Source organism: Ceratotherium simum, chromosome 31 (assembly GCF_057802395.1).
Source record: "Ceratotherium simum simum isolate JZ-2026a chromosome 31, ASM5780239v1, whole genome shotgun sequence".
NCBI classification, from domain to species: Eukaryota; Metazoa; Chordata; class Mammalia; order Perissodactyla; family Rhinocerotidae; genus Ceratotherium; species Ceratotherium simum.
Window position 1 is genome coordinate 35,058,365 of NC_141930.1, and position 18,887 is coordinate 35,077,251.

Consider the following 18,887-nt stretch of genomic DNA (forward strand, 5'->3'; position numbering starts at 1 on the left):
TAACATTAAAGATAAAGGGAAGGAAAATATCAAAAATAACTATGATCTCAGCATTTTAACCAAAAACTCACAACACAAAATGGAATAAGTTGTGAGAACAATAATTTAGATGAGGAAGAGGACAGGGATGGAAATTGCCTAGTTTCCTAGTTAAAGGAATAAGAGGCTATCAGAAAATGGACTATCTTATCTATGAGACATTTTATACAAACCTCATGGTAACTACTGAATAAAAATCAGAACAGAAACACAAATGATAAAGAGAAAAATGAGAAAACCATCATAGAGAACTACCAAACTGAACTGGCAGTCTGAAATACATGAGAAACAAGGGAAATGCAGAACAACCAGAAAAGAAGTGATAAAACAGCAGCATTAAGCCCTCATATATCAATAATCACTCTGAATGTAAGTGGATTGAATTCTCTGATCAAAAGACTATAGAGTGGCCAGATCAATTAGAAAACAAGACACAACATTACTCTGCCTGCAGGAAACACATCTCAGCTCTAAAGACAAACACAGGTTCAGAGTGAAGGGATGGAAGATTATATTCCAAGCTAATGGAAAACAAAAAAAGCAGATGTTGCCATACTTAGACTAAGTAGACTTCAAGATAAAAGAGGCAGTGAGAGACAAAGAGGGGCAATATATAATGATAAAAGGGACACTCCACCAAGAGGACATAAGACTTGTAAATATATATGCACCCAACATTGGGGCAACAAAGTATGTAAAGCAAATATTACCAAACCTAAAAGGAGATATTAAAAGTAGCACAATAATAATAGGGGAGCTTAACATCCCACTTGCATCAATGGATAGATCATCCAGACATACAGTCAACAAGGAAATTGTGGAGTTAAATGAAAAACTAGCTTTTCATTGAATTATCTTATAATCCTTTGTATTTCTGTGGTGTTTGTTGTAGTGCCTCCTCCATTTTTTTAAAATTTATTTGAGCCTTCCCTTTTTTTTTCTTAGTGAGTCTAGCTAAAGATTCATCAATTTTCTTTACTTTTTCAAAGAACCAGGTCTTGTTTCATTGACCTTTTCTTCTGTCTTTTTAGTCTCTATTTCATTTATTTCTGCTCTGATTTGTATTATTTTCATCCTTCTACTGACTTTGGGCTTCATTAATTCTTCTTTTTTTAGTTTCTATAGCCATAGAGTTAGATTGTTTATTTGAAATTTTTCTTGTTTTTTAAGGAAGGTCTGTATTGCTGTAAACTTCTATCATAGTACTGCTTTAGCTGCATTCCACAGATTTTTGTATGTTATATTTTTGTTTTCATTTGCCTTCAGGTATTTTTTGATTTCTCCTTTGATTTATTCGTTGATCCAATAATTGTTCAGGAGCATGTTGTTTAGTTTCCACCTATGTGTGACTCTTTCAGCTTTTTCTTGTAGTTGACTTCTAGTTTCATACCATTGTGTTTGGAAAAGATGCTTGATGTCATTTCAATCTCTTTGAATTTATTGACATTTGTTTTGTTTCGCAACATAGGGTCTATCTTTGAGAATGTTTCATGTGCACTTGAAAGGAATGTGTATTCTGCTGCCTTGAATGAAATGTTCTGTATATATCTATTAAGGCCATCTGAATTAATGATTCATTTAAGGTTCATACTTTATTGTTGACTTTCTCACTGGATGTTCTATCCATTAATAAAAGTGGGGAATTACAGTCCCCTGCTACTATTGTGTGGCTGTGAATTCCTCCTTTTAGGTCTGTTAATAATGCCTTATATACTTTGTTACTCCTATGTTAGGTGCATATATATTAATAAATGTTATGTCTTTCGATGGATTGTTCTCTTTATTATTATGTAATGTCCAGCTTATCTCTTGTTATCTTTTTTGGCTTGAAATCTATTTTGTCTGAAATATGTATAGCAACATTTGCTTTTATTGGTTGCCAATTGCTTGGAGTATCATCTTGATTCCTTCTCTTTGAGCCCTGTTTGTCTTTAGAACTGAGATGGGTCACCTGGACACAGCATATTGTTTGATCTTGATTTTAAATCCATCTAGACTCTGTGTCTTTTGATTGGTGATTTCAATACATTTACATTTAGGGTGATTATTGGTATATGAGAGCTTAACACTGTCATTTTCTCTTTTGTTTTCTGGTTGCTGTATATTTCCATTGTTTATTTTTCTTTGTGTTTCTGTCTGCCACTTCAGTTCGGTGGTTTTCTCTGATGTGTTTCTCAGTTTCCTGGGTTGTGTGTGTGTGTGTGTGAGGAAGATTGGCACTGAGCTAACAGCTGTTGCCAATCCTCCTCTTTTTGCTTGAGGAAGACTGTCACTAACTTAATATGTATGCAATCTTCCTCTATTTTGTATCTGGGATGCCTCCACAGAATGGCTTGAGGAGCGGTGTGCAGATCCACACCTGGGATCTGAACCCATGAACCCCAGGCCACCAAGGCTGAGTGTGTGAACTTAACTACTATGCCACCAGGCCAGCCCCACAATTTCTTCTTTTTTCATGTTTTGTGCCTTTGCTCTGAATTTTTTTTTTTTGTGGTTACCGTGAGGTTTGTATAAAAAGTTTCACACATAAGTTAGTCCTTTTTCTGCTGACAGCATCTTATCTTCACTTGCCTATGCAGGTTCCATTCTTTTGATCCTCTCTTTCTATGTCTTTTTTTTTTTTCACATATTATCCCTTTTTGTATTCTGAGTTTGTTACCAAATCGAGGTGGTTATAGTTATTTTTAATGCTTCATTTCCTTTTAACCTTTATAATTGAGTGTTTACTAATCTATTCTAATATAGAGTTACAATTTTCTGATTCTGTCTATTTATAACTTTATGCAAAGCTTTGTATATCTTCACCATTTCATTTCAGGTAGGAGGACTCCTTTCAACATTTCCTGTAAGCCAATTATTTTGGTGATAAAATCTCTTAGCTTCTGTTTTTCTGGGAAAATCTTTGTTTCTCTTTCATATCTGAAATATAGGTTTACTGGATAGAGTATTCCTGGCTGACAGGTTTTTTTATGTTTTGTTTTGTTTTGGTGAGGAATATTTGTGCTGAGCTAACATCCATTGCCAATCTTCCTCTATTTTGCTGAGGGATATTAGCCCTGAGCTTGGATGACAGTTTTTATCTTTCGATATTTTGAAGATATCATTCTACTTTCTCTTGGCCTATAGAGTTTCTGCTGAGAAATCTGCTGATGGCTTAGTGGGGTTCCTTGGTAGGTTATTGTTTTTCTTTGTCACCGCCCCCCCGGCTGCCTTTAATATTCTTTCTTTGTTACTGACTTTTGACAGTTTCTTTTTTTATCCTGTGTCTTGGAGAAAGTCTTTTTGTGTTGCGATAAGTGGATGTTCTATTAGCTTCATGTACTTGTATATTCAGTTCCTTCTTCAGGTTTGGGAAATTCTCAGCTATTATTTATTTAAATAAGCTCTCTACTTCCTTCTCTTTCTCTCTTCTCCTTCTCTGATTCCCATTCTCCTTATGGTGCCCTTTTTAAAGGAACTGAATAATTCTTGAAGAATTTCTATATTTTTAAAAAACCTTATTTCCCTCTGCTCTTCTATCTGCATTATTTCTAGGTGTCTACCTTTGAGCTCACTAATTCTTTCTTTGATATGGTCTGCTCTATTTCCAATGCTCTCTAACACGTTCTTTATATTGTTCATTGAGTTATTCAGCTCCAGAGCTGCTGTTTGGTCTTTTTTAGAGTCTCAATCTCTTTGGTAAAGTATTCCCTCTGTTCATTGATTTTACTTCTAAATCATTGAAGTGCCTGTCTGAGTTTTCTTGTAGTCTGTTGAGTTTCTTCATGATAGCTATTTTCAATTTTTTATCAGTTAGATCACAGTCTGCCATGACTTTATGTTTAGTTTCTGGAGGATTGTTATTTTATTTTTGTGATATCCTGTTACCATGAAATTTGTGTTGTTTGCTGAGTTATTCCTCTGCTTCTGCATTTGTTGTAGTGAACACTTTCCGTATTTAGGTATAGCTTTTTACTTGCTGTAGATTGAAGTAGAGAGGCAAAGGGATCCTCTTATGCCACTACGATTATCTAGACAATTTTCCTATATATAATTATGAAACAGGATTAATTGTCAAAAGCAAAAGATTTTACTCAATTAACTTTTATTCTAAAGTAATAGAAGTAGTCACATAGTTCTATGGAAATTTTCAATACTCACTTTATTAAGGAACTTATTTAACAACATAAATTTATTTAAATATTTGTCTTAATATTATAATAACCTAGAGAAAATGAACCTAGGGTAACTATCTTGAAAGGCAATTTAAAGTGATAAAATTTACTCAATATCTGGGTAATTTAAAAATAATACATGATTTGATTCAAGCAATATTATCTTAAGCTGTTATTTTACTTATTATGTGTATTATCTTTTTGGAATATATTTCTAGAAGTAGAAACAAAAAACATTAAATTGCAACAGTGGTAGTAACATTCCAACTAAGATGATCAGTATTTGAAGATTTGGATGATGTTAGCAATTGCACATAGATTTCTATCTCAATTTTAAAGATTGTCTTAGAAAATGACTTTCTGATTTGGAAAAACTGAAAGGATATTTCAGAGTTTAAAAATAAATATCCTCAAGTAACAATAAACCTTGAGTCCACTTAATATTTTGAGTTAGATAGCTTCTTTTACCAGAATTAAATGGAAATATTAATAGGCCATGTATGCTAATGAAGGCTACAAATAGAAAAATTATAAAGTAATACAAATATTACAAGAAATAATGTAAAATTAGTGTTCTCTCCTTTAATATGGTCACATCAGAAGACATGTAATATGATTCACATTCTCAAACAAAACTGCATGTACCCAAACATGTTTGAACCTTCCTTCAGGAAATTATTTTCAGAGCAGATAGAAAATTATATAATGCTATAAATAAGAATAGTTTTTCATATTTTGTGGCTTATTCCATTTTTAGAAACACACTTGAGAAAAATTTGGTATCTTATCTAAATTATTAAAATAAATGTATATGAGCATCAAATAAGACACTGTGTTCTTTATGTAACATATTAAGGACTGAAGACAAGTTCGAATGTGGAATTAACAAAGTTATTTTATTCATTGTTTCCTCAAGCAGATATACATTTGCTGGCTACAATATGTAAGATAGAATTTGGTGCTGAATAGGCAAAGAAGAATAAATCAGGCACATCCCTCACTGAGTTCATAGCCAAGTGTGGGCATGAGTTATTTAGCAAAATTAATCACACAGCAACAAAGATATATTTACAAAATGGGATCATTGTGATGAAATTTAATTGAGATTGAAAAATCAATAAGATGCTCATTGAAGGTATAACTTATAACTTGAAAGAAAAAGTAATTAATGGAACTTAGGTTTCTGAGAATATGGAAAAGGCTATTATAGGAAAAAATAATAGCATATGTGGAATCTGAAAGTTAACAAATAGTCCCTGAAGTGCATAGCAGGCTCTGAGATGTAACTAAGAAACTGATGAGAGACATCAGATCAATCACAACTCCAGCATCAAAATGGGCATTATGAACATTAACTCAATTCACTGGGAAATCAACACTATTATAAATCTCCATTCTCCAACAGTCAGAAATTTAAAGAAATATTTATTTTTAGGTATTTGTTTAGAAATCTATAATTTTCTTTTATAACTTGTACAACTTGCAAAACTATAATTCTACTATATAGACACAAGTGTATATATATATTGTAAAACAAATTGGACTTCAGATAATAAACATTTTGAAAAATTATAAGTAGTCCCTTGCTCAAGAAAACTTCTCTCTCTGTCTCTCAAGCTGTCTCAATAGATAGATACATAAACACATGTATGCATACAAATATACATACTTAGCACACATTTGTGTACATGTATATGTTTTTTATGTATATGTGTAGAGTTAGACTGTATAGTATGAGAGTATAAAGAAATGTTTTGATTTTAGCCTGTTTTAAATTTTAGCAACATATAATAAACAGTTTAAGATATTATATGTATGAATATATTTTAATTTTAATGATTGCAAGTTAACCTACTATATTGTATATAGATGTTTAGTTAACCAATCCTCTACTTTGGAAATTAAGTTGTTTTAAATTTACACTTTATAAAAACATCATTGTGACAAACATCTCTCTCTCTGTCTCTATCTATCTAGCTATCTATGTATCCATCTGTCTACTCACACTTGCCTAGGATTTCTGGAGGATGATTCTTAAATTAGAATTGGTTGATCAAAGCTTATGTTCATTTTTGAAGCTTTTTGTAAATATTGTCAAATTGCCCACAGAGATTGTGATGATGTATATGTTTTTCTCCAGTGAATGAAAATATCCATTTTCTCACTCCTTCACAGAGAATACTTATTCTTTTCAATATATGACAATTTAACTTTAAAAGTAACAAAAAATCATTTAATATATATGATACACTTATATGTAAACTTTATTTTTATATTACCACCAAGATAATGTGTATATTTTAAAAGCTATAAATATTTGTGGATATAATTCCATACTAAAATTTGACAAATTATATAGCCATACAACTAGTTAAGAGGAGAAAGCACTAGGATAGTTGTCAAGATTCCTTTTTCTCTGGTATTACAACGCATGTTTTATTTTGGAAAATATATTTTTACTATTGTAAACTTTAAGCCTCATTCATCTAGTTTATGTTCTATTTCTCTTGAGAGAAATATTGATCCAAATGATGGTGAAGAATTTAATATTAATTATAATGTGTATAATATTTATAATTGTTTTAATTTTTATTTATCATAATTTTAAACCCCTAAGCAGAATAAAATCAATTAGAATAAAATAAATGTCTAGCCATCTATACCACTATTTGCATGTTAGGTAAAAAATTTTACATCCTGCCTTCTAGCTGTGTCTAAATTTTTTGTGACATTCTCAGTCCAGCAATTGCTCTCCACTTAATTGATTTTAGTTCAGCTTTTGTGTATGTGCATATAATATACATTAATTTACATATGATCTTATATGTATGCCTGTATAATTCATACATTTTAAATTTTACTTTAAAATATGCATAGATCAGGTTATAAGCTGAATTGTTTACCCCCAAAATTCACACGTTGAAGTCCTAAGCCCTAGTACTTCAGAATATGGCTGCATTTAAAGATAGATTCTTTTTTTTTTTTTGTGAGGAAGATCAGCCCTGAGCTAACATCCGTGCTAATCCTCCTCTTTTTTTGCTGAGGAAGACCGGCTCTGAGCTAACATAAAGATAGATTCTTTAAAGAGGTACTTAAGTTAAAATAAAGTCATTATGGTGAGCCTTAATCCAATAGGGCTGGTGTTCTTATAAGAGGACATTAGGATACAAACACAGAAGGAAGACTATGTGAAAACAAGGGAGAAGATGGCCATCTACATGCTAAGGAAGGAGATGTCAGAAGAAATCAATCTTTCTGAAACCTTGATCTTGGACTTCTAGCCTCCAGAATTGTGAGAATATAAATTTCTGTTGCTTAGGCCACCCAGTCTGTGGTACTTTGTTATCACAGCCCTAGTAAACTAATATGCATTTCATTTTTTAAAATTATTTAAAGAAAATTAAAACTGAAGAATCTATAATGAAAAGTGAAGTAACTAGATGGAAAGTTATTTGAGAGTTATCATCAACACAACAATAATATTTACACAGCAGTTCCATTTAAATCATCAAAATTTGCACATACATTTTAGGTATTTATACACTGTACATAAAATTTTCCAATGTTATTAAATTTCTACTATTACTAACCAGTTTCAATTTGTTTTATGGCTAAACACAAAACAATTAAATAATAGGCTCTTTGGCAATTCCTGGTCTGAATATTCATTTCCAGATCCATTTGTTCATTAATATATCTTGAAAGAGAACTGGATTTGTCTAATCTGATATGAATATATTGGTGAGCTCAGATGATGTTGCAATGCAAACACAACAGACAGATGATTTTGGATCATTATTCCATCCAACATTTCTATATGACTGGTTTCCTCTATCAGATGAATATTTAACAATTACATTATTGATAATACTATTCTGAACAAAATGAATACAAGTTGGGAATACAAATTGGAAGAATAAAATACAACACAGTGATAACATTGTTGGTTTCCACGTGGATGCTGATGAACCTCAGGTGGTATTGCACCTTCCAAATATATCTCAGCATGAATCCCTTTCATTTATCCTAGTTGGCGTACATTGGGCTTCTTGAAATTATATGTCCATTTCCTTACTCAAGGTTGGAAGTTTTAAGCCATTATTTCTTCAAATAGGCTCTCTTCCTCTTTCTCTCTCTCTTCTCCTTCTGCAACTCCCATAATGCATATAATGGTTTGCTTGATGGTGACTCATAAGTACTTTAGGCTGTCTTCAATTTCTTCATTCTTTTTTTCTTTTTACTCTTTGTAATCAATAATTTCAAATGATCTGTTTTCAAGTTTGCTGACTCTTAAGTCTGCTTGATCAAATCTGCTATTGAATCCTTCTAGTGAGTTTTTCAATTCAGCCATTGTGTTCTGCAGTTCCAGAACTTCTGTTTGGTTCTTCTTTATAGTATCTATCTCTTTGTTGATATTTTATATTTGTTCATGCATCACTTTCCTAATTTTATTTAGTTGTCTACCTATGTTCTATTTTAGCTCATTGAACATCTTTAAGATGGTTATTTTGAATTCTTTGTTAGGGTAACTTTTAAATCTCCATTTCTATAAGACCATATTCTGGAGATTTTTTGTTACTTTGAGTGGGTCACCTTTTTTTTATGCCTTGTGATTTTTGTTGATATTTTGACATTTAAAAATGCAGCCACCCTTTGCAATCTTTATGGACTGGCTCCATATATGGGGTAGCAGATTACTTATATGAATTAGACTGGCTAGAGATTGTGAAGGCCTCTCAAACTTTTTCTGTGGGTACATCTTCCCTGGGCTTATGTGTGTAATTTCCCAGTTAAAGAGTTGCCTCTGCTCTCAAGTACCCATAATCTCTTGTTCCTTCTGGTATCTGTCTGAGATACTGCAGTCTTTCTGATACTATAACAAGCTGTGACACTCACCTTTGTTCTCATTGGCCTCACTCTGGCAACCAACATATACCACTATTCCCTTCAGTGCTCAGAGTTAGGCTAGGCAGAAACCAGTCCCCCAGGCAGCCCACCTAAAAGCCAGAAAATTACATGCACATTCCACTCTTCTTTCCCTTCTTAGGGAGAAGCTGGAAGTTGGGAGTTTTATCCCAATCAAGCCATGCTGTTTCAGGGGAGAGGGACGGACTACAGCTGGCAAATGCAACAAACTTTCTTACATACTTTGATGTGGCTTACCTTGGTTTTGTGCTTGCCTGAGTTCCTGCAACCTCTAAACTGATTTTTAGAGCCCATATATTGTAATTAAGTAAGTGTAATCATTGGGGAATGAGGGCCTAGGCTTTCCCTTCCATCATCTTGCTGATGCCATTATCAGGTGGTTTTGCTTTTTAAATATAATGGCATTTAAGCTTGTTGTTCATAAACGGGCCTAAATGGCATGTGTGAAGCATTCAACATTAAATAATGATTATTTTCTTTATTTGTGCAAGTGCATTTTATATCAGATTTCATAGTGGTTTATGAATAAAAAAATATGGACATATTCAACTAATTGTAGATCTATTTGAAGGTGTTTATCAGCAAGAATCCAATAAAGATGGAAGGACTAAGGAGGAAATGTCATAGGCAAGGAAGTTGAAGATGATAATTCAAAAACAAGTTCAACTTAGTGGAACATGTTTGTCCTTTTCTTCTGAAGATTCATGGAAGGTTCATGTTTGGAGACTTGCACGTTTGTTGTTAGTGATTGAGGATTATTAACGGATATCACACATTATGTTATAAAGACTTGTGGGTTGTGGGAGGTGAGTGAGTGTAGTTTAAGTTTGGCATAGCTCTGAGGGCAATATGAACAGAGATGAATAAACAATTGCTGGACTCTCTTCTCAGCATCCAGGGTCCAGCAGAGGACAAAGATCTACATTTTTCAAAGATAATAAACCTAATGTTTGTATCTTTGCCCCTACTGGTATGCAGTAGTATGGCGACAGGATTAAATAATGGGAATTCCAGATGAATTTAGGATGTTGGGTATATGGCAAATGCAGTGGATGAAACCAGGGCAATGGAATGTGTAGAAAATAGCATAGATAGTCTCATACCATAAGGCCCATAAAAACTGGAAAATAAAATAAAGCCACAGTGGCCTGGGCATAGAGAGGTGAAGTGACAGTAGTAAAAGATTAGATGTTTCCATTAAGTGAAATAGTGTGTATATAAAGTCATATTGACAGACAAAATTGTAATAAAAGAAGGAAATATATGATCTAAAATTTTTAAGGTAGAGCAGTTTCAAGTGATAAAATTGAGAATTAGAGGATGGCAACAGGAATCTGAAATGGAGTAAAGATCCCCTTGGTGGAGAAAATAACAAATTGGTCTAGTTGGGAGATGAACAAATGTCTACACAGGCATAGACTGAGAACAATAATGTGAAGGTTTCTATTTTCAGACTTGGCCTTTGTAACATTTTCATATTAAGCAGCACTTTGATTAAACGTTTTATTTTTATTTCAAATCTCATCACCTCTTAATTAACTGGTTATACTGCAGAAGTTCTCATTCAGGTGGAGTAAAAAAATTTACGTTGAACAATTATACATAGAAAATTAACAGTACTTTATTTTAAGGTTCTCAGAGTGTCATATGATACACAAGTTTGAAAAATATTAAAACTATCACTTCTTCTTGAGATTTAGACATAATAGTATGCAAAACTTGAGGTTCCAAATAATACCATTGTGAGAGTTCATTCTTCTTTGAAAATAACAACATCTTAGCTATAAAAATCAATGGTTATGTCTAAAGGAACCAAGTAATAGACCGCACATAGTACATCTGAAAAGGAAGAAAAAAATGAAACAAAAATATATGTCTGTTATAATTTGTGTGTAAAACTATTTTCAGAAGTTTCGTTATATTTACTTTTATCTTACAAAAAATTATGGAAAAGCAGAGATAGAGGAAAAAAGATAAACAGAAAATATGAACTTCTAGTAAACATCAAGTCTTATAATATTAACCATACAATCAAGTTTTTCTAACATTAATGAATTTAATGAATTTGGGGTATATGTCACAGACACAAAGAGAATCTCATAATTTTAGAAGCAGAAGAAAGCCTAGGGGACGTCAAGTCCCATCTTGTCTCTTTAAGGATGGAGAAACCATTTCCCAAAAATGGAGGTAAAAGTGTCAGATATGTAAAAGGCTGGTGTTCTTTGACAATTCCACAAACTCCCAATTCCAGAACCATAAAACTGTCAATTTTAAAGCACATGGATTATCTTGCTCTTCTGTTTAAAAGGCTGCTTATGTGAAGTTGTATCTTTGATTAACTAAGTGTAGAGATTACGGAAAACTCCCTTTAAAGTTTCACATTTGAAGAAATACAATTATCAAAGGTGGCATTTTGTAGTTGTAGAATTTATCTTCTCTAAAGCCCTCTGAGTCATCTATTTAATTAACAATTTTTAAAATATTTTTTGCTTCTTGTAGTTTAGAAGTACCAAGTTATTTAGGTGGGAAAGAGTGAGTTTAGAATTTTATGGTCTAAAAAATACCTGATTAATAACCGGGTTTTTATTCTATGATCATTATTTTTAAATGATGGTATGAGATAGAAAAATTAGAAGCTTAATTTTAATACATCTGCTTCATTTTTGATTCTGACAGAAAACAAATCTCAAAACACATAGCTGGAAAATACCCATCTGATAGTCATGAGAAGGAAAACTTAGTCACAGAAAGGTTATTTCTGATTATGTCCAAGTTTATCTTCTTATGGAAATGTTGGGATGAAAGATTTTGGGATCAGTAAATTTTGGGAATATTTACTTACTAAAAAGGTTTATTATGCATAAGAAATCATAGAAAAAGAATTGCAAAGGAGGTGGTTTACAACTTCTTAAAACTGAATAAAGAATTACTGAATAAATTATCTAACATGGTGAATATCTATTAACAATAGTCCACCATATGTTGTGGTGTACAGGTGAGAGAATTATGAAAGTTAAATGTATGAAAAAACATAATTTTGAATTATTCAATAGACTATGAAAAAACTGTATTGATATTTTTCAAAATGTTTAGGGTCATATAATTGTTGTTTTCTTTATTGCTAAAGCATTAAAGAGTGACATTATCTCAGAACTTTGAAAATATCATGAGACAAAGTTCCTACTCTAGTACTTTGGGTTCATTGGAGAATGGTATACTTATATATGATATTTAAAATTTCACATTTAAAGGCATCAGATTAATGGCACTTTTGCTTCCCTGCTGGTCTTTAGTCTTACTGAAAATAATTAAACAAAATATGATCCCATTTTCAGTGAAGCCAGAAAAAAGTCATTCTCCAAACCATGAACTATGGATATTTTACAGCACATGGAATAAAAGTAGAACAAATTAAGAGAGGATGCCAAGAACTGGCAGTGCGCCAAGGTCACTAAAGGTACATGGGAAAGCCTTGAAGATTTTATTGTGGCCAGTCTGCTCTCACTGAGAAAAATTCATGAAATTGTTTATTCCAAATAAATGCCCCAATGTCCTATATCAGTTCTTCATTTCCAGTGGGAAGTGGTTTCTTTAATGAAGTCTATTTCAAAGTCATATAATTTTAGCCACATTTGTTAATGTAGGTAAATTTGTAACTTGAGTACACAAATACAAATTTTCTCAAGTGCATAAATATGATTTTTTGTTTATTGCAGTAACATTGGTTTATAACATTGTATAAATTTCAGGTGTACATCATTATTCTTCTATTTTTGCATAGATTACATCATGTTCACCACCCAAATACTAACTACAACCCATCACCGCACACATGTGCCGAATTATCCCTTTTGCCTTACTCCCTCCCCCCTTCCCCTCTGGTAACCACCAATCCAATCTCTGTCTCTATGTGTTCGTTTGTTGTTGTTATTATCTACTACTTAATGAAGGAAATCATACAGTATTTGACCTTCTCCCTCTGACTTATTTCACTTTGCATAACACCCTCAGTGTCCATCCATGTTGTCATAATATCCTCAATGTCCATCCATGTTGTCACAAATGGCTGGATTTCATCGTTTCTTATGGCTGAGTAGTATTTCATTGTGTATATATACCACATCTTCTTTATCCATTCGTCCCTTGATGGGCACTTAGGTTGCTTCCAAGTCTTGGCTATTGTGAATAACGCTGCAGTGAACACAGGGGTGAGTGTATCTTTACGCACAGGTGCGCTTTTTGTTGTTTGCTTCCTTTTTCTTCACCATTGCATTCTTTCTATTACATTGTCACTCTCACAAGTGACAACAAATTGTTGACTGCCTTTTATTTCTCCTTCTATATTTTATTGATTGTTCACATAATTAAACATTTATTCACTTGTGAATATATGATTTACATCATTATCCTTGAAATACTTTCTCTAATATTGAGTTGGAAAGAATAAATGGAAAACATCTTATTTGTTTTACTTTTTATGGTGACATTGAAGCCTCTCCTTCCGTAGGATCATAGCTGTTGGTCTAGTAAGCTAAGACAGTGTTCTCAATTTTTTATCCCTACAAGGAGCTCTTTTAGACATTCCTCCTTATTATCCCAACCCTCATAAGTTAAATACTAAAGTATAAGATTTTGTTGGGTAGGAAGCTTTGGAGGGCTAAAAACCATTGCAATAGTTAAAATTTTTTCACCCCTGTAGAGCCTTCAACAATTCTGGAAAATCTGTAGGCACTAAAATTTCAAATACTGTCTTTTACTTGTTTACCATTTGCTTGTATTTTTGGGATTTCATTTAGACATATTAGACTTGTTTGCCTTATCCTGCATAAAAGTTATGCTCTATATCATGTGTCGTGTGATTGTCCCAGAGAAGGCAGGGTCAACCCCTACCCCCATCTACTCAAAATTGGTTCAGATGTCAAGACTGATGATGTCACATTTATGGAGAAGATAAGAAAAATTTAGTACTCACATCATGAGGCACTCTGTGAATAGCACAGCGGCACTCAAGCTGGCCAAAGATGGCTTGAGTGAGGGAGGTGACAGTAGCTCTCTTATTCTTGTGGTGAGGGCTGGGCTGAGGTTACAGTTCCCAACCAATTTGCCTTATTTGTAGTTCCCTTGCAGCATCAAGGGAAGGAGCGCCTGGACTTTCCTTTTTTTTTTTTTTAATTTTTAATTTTTTGTTTATAGCAGTAACATTGGTTTATAACATTGTATAAATTTCAGGTGTACATCATTATACTTCTATGTCTGCATAGATTACATCATGTTCACCACCCAAATACTAATTACAACCCATCACCACACATATGTGCCGAATGATCCCTTTCGCCCTCCTCCCTCCCCCCTTCCCCTCTGGTAACCACCAATCCAATCTCTGTCTCTATGTGTTTGTTTATTGTTGTTATTATCTACTACTTAATGAAGGAAATCACACAGGACTTTCTAATCATATTGGTGAGTAACAGGAAAAAGGGAACTGGTGAAGAGTGGGGCTTGAAAGTATCGGCAGTCAAACATCAAAAATGTTGTACTCTATATATTTTACTCTCTACTGGTTAAATGTTTTTTGGTCCATCTTCCAACCCAGTGATTTTCTCTTCATCAGAGTCAATTTCTTTTTAATTACTTGCAAATTCATTCCAGCAACTACTTACAGTTTAATTTTTTTCTAAAGATATTTAGTGTTTTTGTTGGAAGGTTTGTTCAAGGTATCTCATTCGTAATACTTCTGTATTTGGAAGGCCATGTGATATTTATGTAGGGGCTTCTCCTTTTGGAAAAGGCATATGGTTGGCCCACTTTGCTGTAACTAGTGTGCTATGCTTTCCTAGTTCTGGGGTATTTATTAGCAATCCTCATTGCCTAATGGACTTAAATATACATTCTTCAGTGTAGACATCATCAGTTATAAAAGTGACATTTTGCTCTCCATCTGTTTTATCTCTTTGTATCTCTCTTGTGTTCAAGCTCCAGATAGGAAAACGGGACTGTTTATTGATGCCCCCAAATCTAGTGTGTGTGCTAGTTATGCTAATTTAAAGAAAAATAGTGTCAGTTGGAAATATAATGCATGTAGATTGATAGAAGTTTCAATTTAGCCAGAGTGGGTAACAATCTTTTATCTAGATGTACTGTGAGAAGGGCATGTACTAATGTGTTATTTCAATCAATTTTCTAGTTAGTAAAACAACCACACTGAAAAATTATTGTGAATGCTTCAAAACAAAATAGAAAACCTAAATTAAATGCTAATTAAAGGAAAATGGGAAAAATTAATTTGTCTTTGAGTTCATTTATCCATTTGTTGACTGGAAATGTATCTATAAAGTCTACACATTGGTTGATAGATTTATATCAATGCCAGTTTCCTGATTTTGATAGCTGTAATGTTTTATGTAAAAAAAATTTCTTGTTTTTAGGAAACACATGCTGAAGTATTTAAGGTAAAGGGAAAGCAGGTCTGCAATTTATTTTCAGAAGGTTTAGAAAAAATAGAAAGATAAATAAATTATACATGATTGATAGATAAAATGATAAAACACGTGTAGTAAAATGTTAGCTTATGAGGGATCTGGGTAAAAGATACATGGAAATTCTTCGTGTTATTTTTTGCAAGTTTTCTATAAATATGAATTATGTTAAAATAACAAGTTTAAAACAAGAGTAATGCCAGAGGAGCTTCTGACTATTTTTTTACTACTAATTCTAAAGTTTATTCTGATATAATATTTAAATGAAGCAGGTAATTTCTTTATTGGATGATTTCTCATCACAATTATTATACTCCAAGAATCATCTGATATAGGGCAAAAGCAAAAAATATAAATGAAAATAAAAACAAAAGAAACCAAATATAAATTTTTAGTGAACTTTTTCTGACTTGAGTTAATGATGTTCCAGCTATTTTTAGACGCTCTCATCTGTAACAACATCCCTATTGCTCTTCACATGTAGATATTTCTTCTGTATTTTATAGAGGTCATAATAGCTTATAACATTGTGAAATTTCAGTTGTACATCACTATTTGTCAGTCACCATACATATGTGCCCCTTTTCCCCTTATGCCCACCCCCAACACCCTCCTCCTCTGGTAACAACTAATCTGTTCTCTTTGTCCATGTGTTTGTTTATCTTCCACATATGAGCAAAATCTTGGGGTCCTTTCTTTGTCTGTCTGGCTTATTTTCCTTAACATAATACCCTCAAGATCCATCCATGTTGTTGCGAACAGGACGATTTTATCTTTTTTATGGCTGAGTAGTATTCCATTGTGTATACATACCACATCTTCTTTATTCATTCATCAGTTGATGGGCACTTGGGTTGGTTCCACGTCTTGGCTATTGTGAATAATGCTGCAATGAACTTAGAGGTGCAGAAGTCTATTTGAATTGTTGATTTCAAGTTATTTGGATAAATATCCAGTAGTGGGATAGCTTGATCATATGGTATTTCTATATTTAATTTTTTGACAGACCTCCATACTGTTTTCCATGGTGGTTGCACCAGTTTTCATTCCCACCAGCAGTGTACGAGGGTTGTCTTTTCTCCATATGCTCTCTAACATGTTATTTTCGTCTTGGTAATTATAGCCACTCTAACAGGTGTAAGGTGATATCTCATTGCAGTTTTGATTCGTATTTTCCTAATGATTAGTGACATTGAATATCTTTTCATGTGCCTATTGGTCATCTGTATATCTTCTTTGGAAAAATGTCTGTTCATATCCTGTACCCATTTTTAAATTGGGTTGTTTGTTTTTTTGTTGTTAAGTTGTATGAGTTGTTTATATATTTTGAAGAGTAATCTCTTGTCAGATATATGATTTGCAAATATTTTCTGCCAGTTGGTGGGTTGTCTTTTCATTTTGTTCCTGGATTCCTTTGCCTTGCAGAAGCTCTTTAGTCTGATGTCGTCTCATTTGTTTATTTTTTTCTTTTATTTCCCTTGCCTGAGTAGACATGTATTTGAAAAGATCCTTCTATGATTGACATCAAAGAATGTACTGCCTATATTTTCTTCTAGGAGTTTTATGATTTCACATCTTACATTCAAGTATTTAATCCATTTTGAGTTAATTTTTGTGTATGGCATAAGATAACGGTCTATTTTCATTCTTTTGCATGTGGCTGTCCAATATTCCCAACCCCATTTATTGAAAATACTTTCTTTGCTCTATTGTATGTTGTTAGCTCCTTTGTCAAAGATTAGCTGTCCATAGATGTGTAGCTTTATTTCTGGGCCCTCAATTCTGTTCCATTGACCTGTGTGTCTGTTTTTCTGCCAGTACCAATCCGTTTTGATTACTGTAGCGTTGTAGTATGTTTTGAAATCAGAGATTGTGGTGCCTCCAGCTTTGTTCTTTTTTCTCAGGATTCCTTTAGTTATTCAGGGTCTTCCATTATTCCATTTGAATTTTAGCATTCTTTGTTCTATTCCCATGAAGAATGTCATTGGGATTCTGACTGAGATTGCATAGAATCTGTAGATTTCTTTAGATAGTATGGATATTTTAACCATGTTTATTCTTCCAATCCATGTGCATGGAATATCATTCCATTTCTTTATGTCATCATCTCTCTTTCAATAATGTCTTATAGTTTTCATTGTATAGGTCTTTCACCTCCTTGGTTAAATTTATTCCTAGATATTTTATTCTTTTTTTGCGATTGTACATGACATTGTATTCTTGAGTTCTCTTTCTGTTAGTTACTACAGTATAGAAATGGAACTGATTTTTGTAAGTTTATATTGCACCCTGCAACTTTGTTGTAGTGGTTGATTATTTCTCATAGTCTTCCTATGGATTCTTTAGGTTTTTGTTTATATAGAATCATGTCATCTGCAAACAGTGAGAGTTTTGCTTCTTCCTTGCCAATTTGGATACACTTCATTACTTTTTCTTGCCTAATTGCTCTGGTCTAAACCTCCAGCACTCTGTTGAATAAGAGTGGTGAGAGTGGACACCCACGTTTTGTTCCTGTCCTCAGAGAGATGGGTTTCAGTCTTTCACCATTAAGTATGATGTTGGCTGTGGGTTTGTCTATATGGCCTTTATTATGTCAAGGTACTTTCCTTCTAAAAACATTTTAGTGAGAGTTTTTATCATAAATGTATGTTAGATCTTGTCAAATGCTTTCTCTGCATCTATTCAGATGATCATGTGGTTTTTATTCCTCATTTTGTTAATGTGGTGTATCACATTGATTGACTTGCAGATGTTGTACCATCCCTGCATCTCTGGTATAATTCCCACTTGATCATGGTGTATGATCCTTTTAATGTATTGCTGTTTGCATCTGTGGATTTTTGCATCCGTGTTCATCAGTGATATTGGCCTGTAATTTTCCTTCTTGGTGTTGTCCTGTCTGGCTTTGGGATCATGGTGATGTTGGCCTATAGAATGAGTTAGGAAGTGTTCTCTCTTCATCAACTTTTGGAATAGTTTAAGAAGGATAGGTAGTATGTCTTCTTTGAATGTTTGGTATAATTCCCCAGAGAAGCTATCTGGTACTAAACTTTTATTTTTTAGGAAGTTTTTGGTTACTGTTTCAATCTCTTTACTTCTGTTGGTTTATTCAGGTTTTCTATTTCTTCTTCATTCAGTTTTGGGAGGTTGTATGAATCTAAGAATTTATCAATTTCTTCTAGGTTGTCCAATCTGTTAGCATATATTTTTTCATAGTATTCTCTTATAATCCTTTGTATTTCTGTGGTATCCATTGTAATTTCTCCTCTTTCATTTCTAATTTTATTAATTT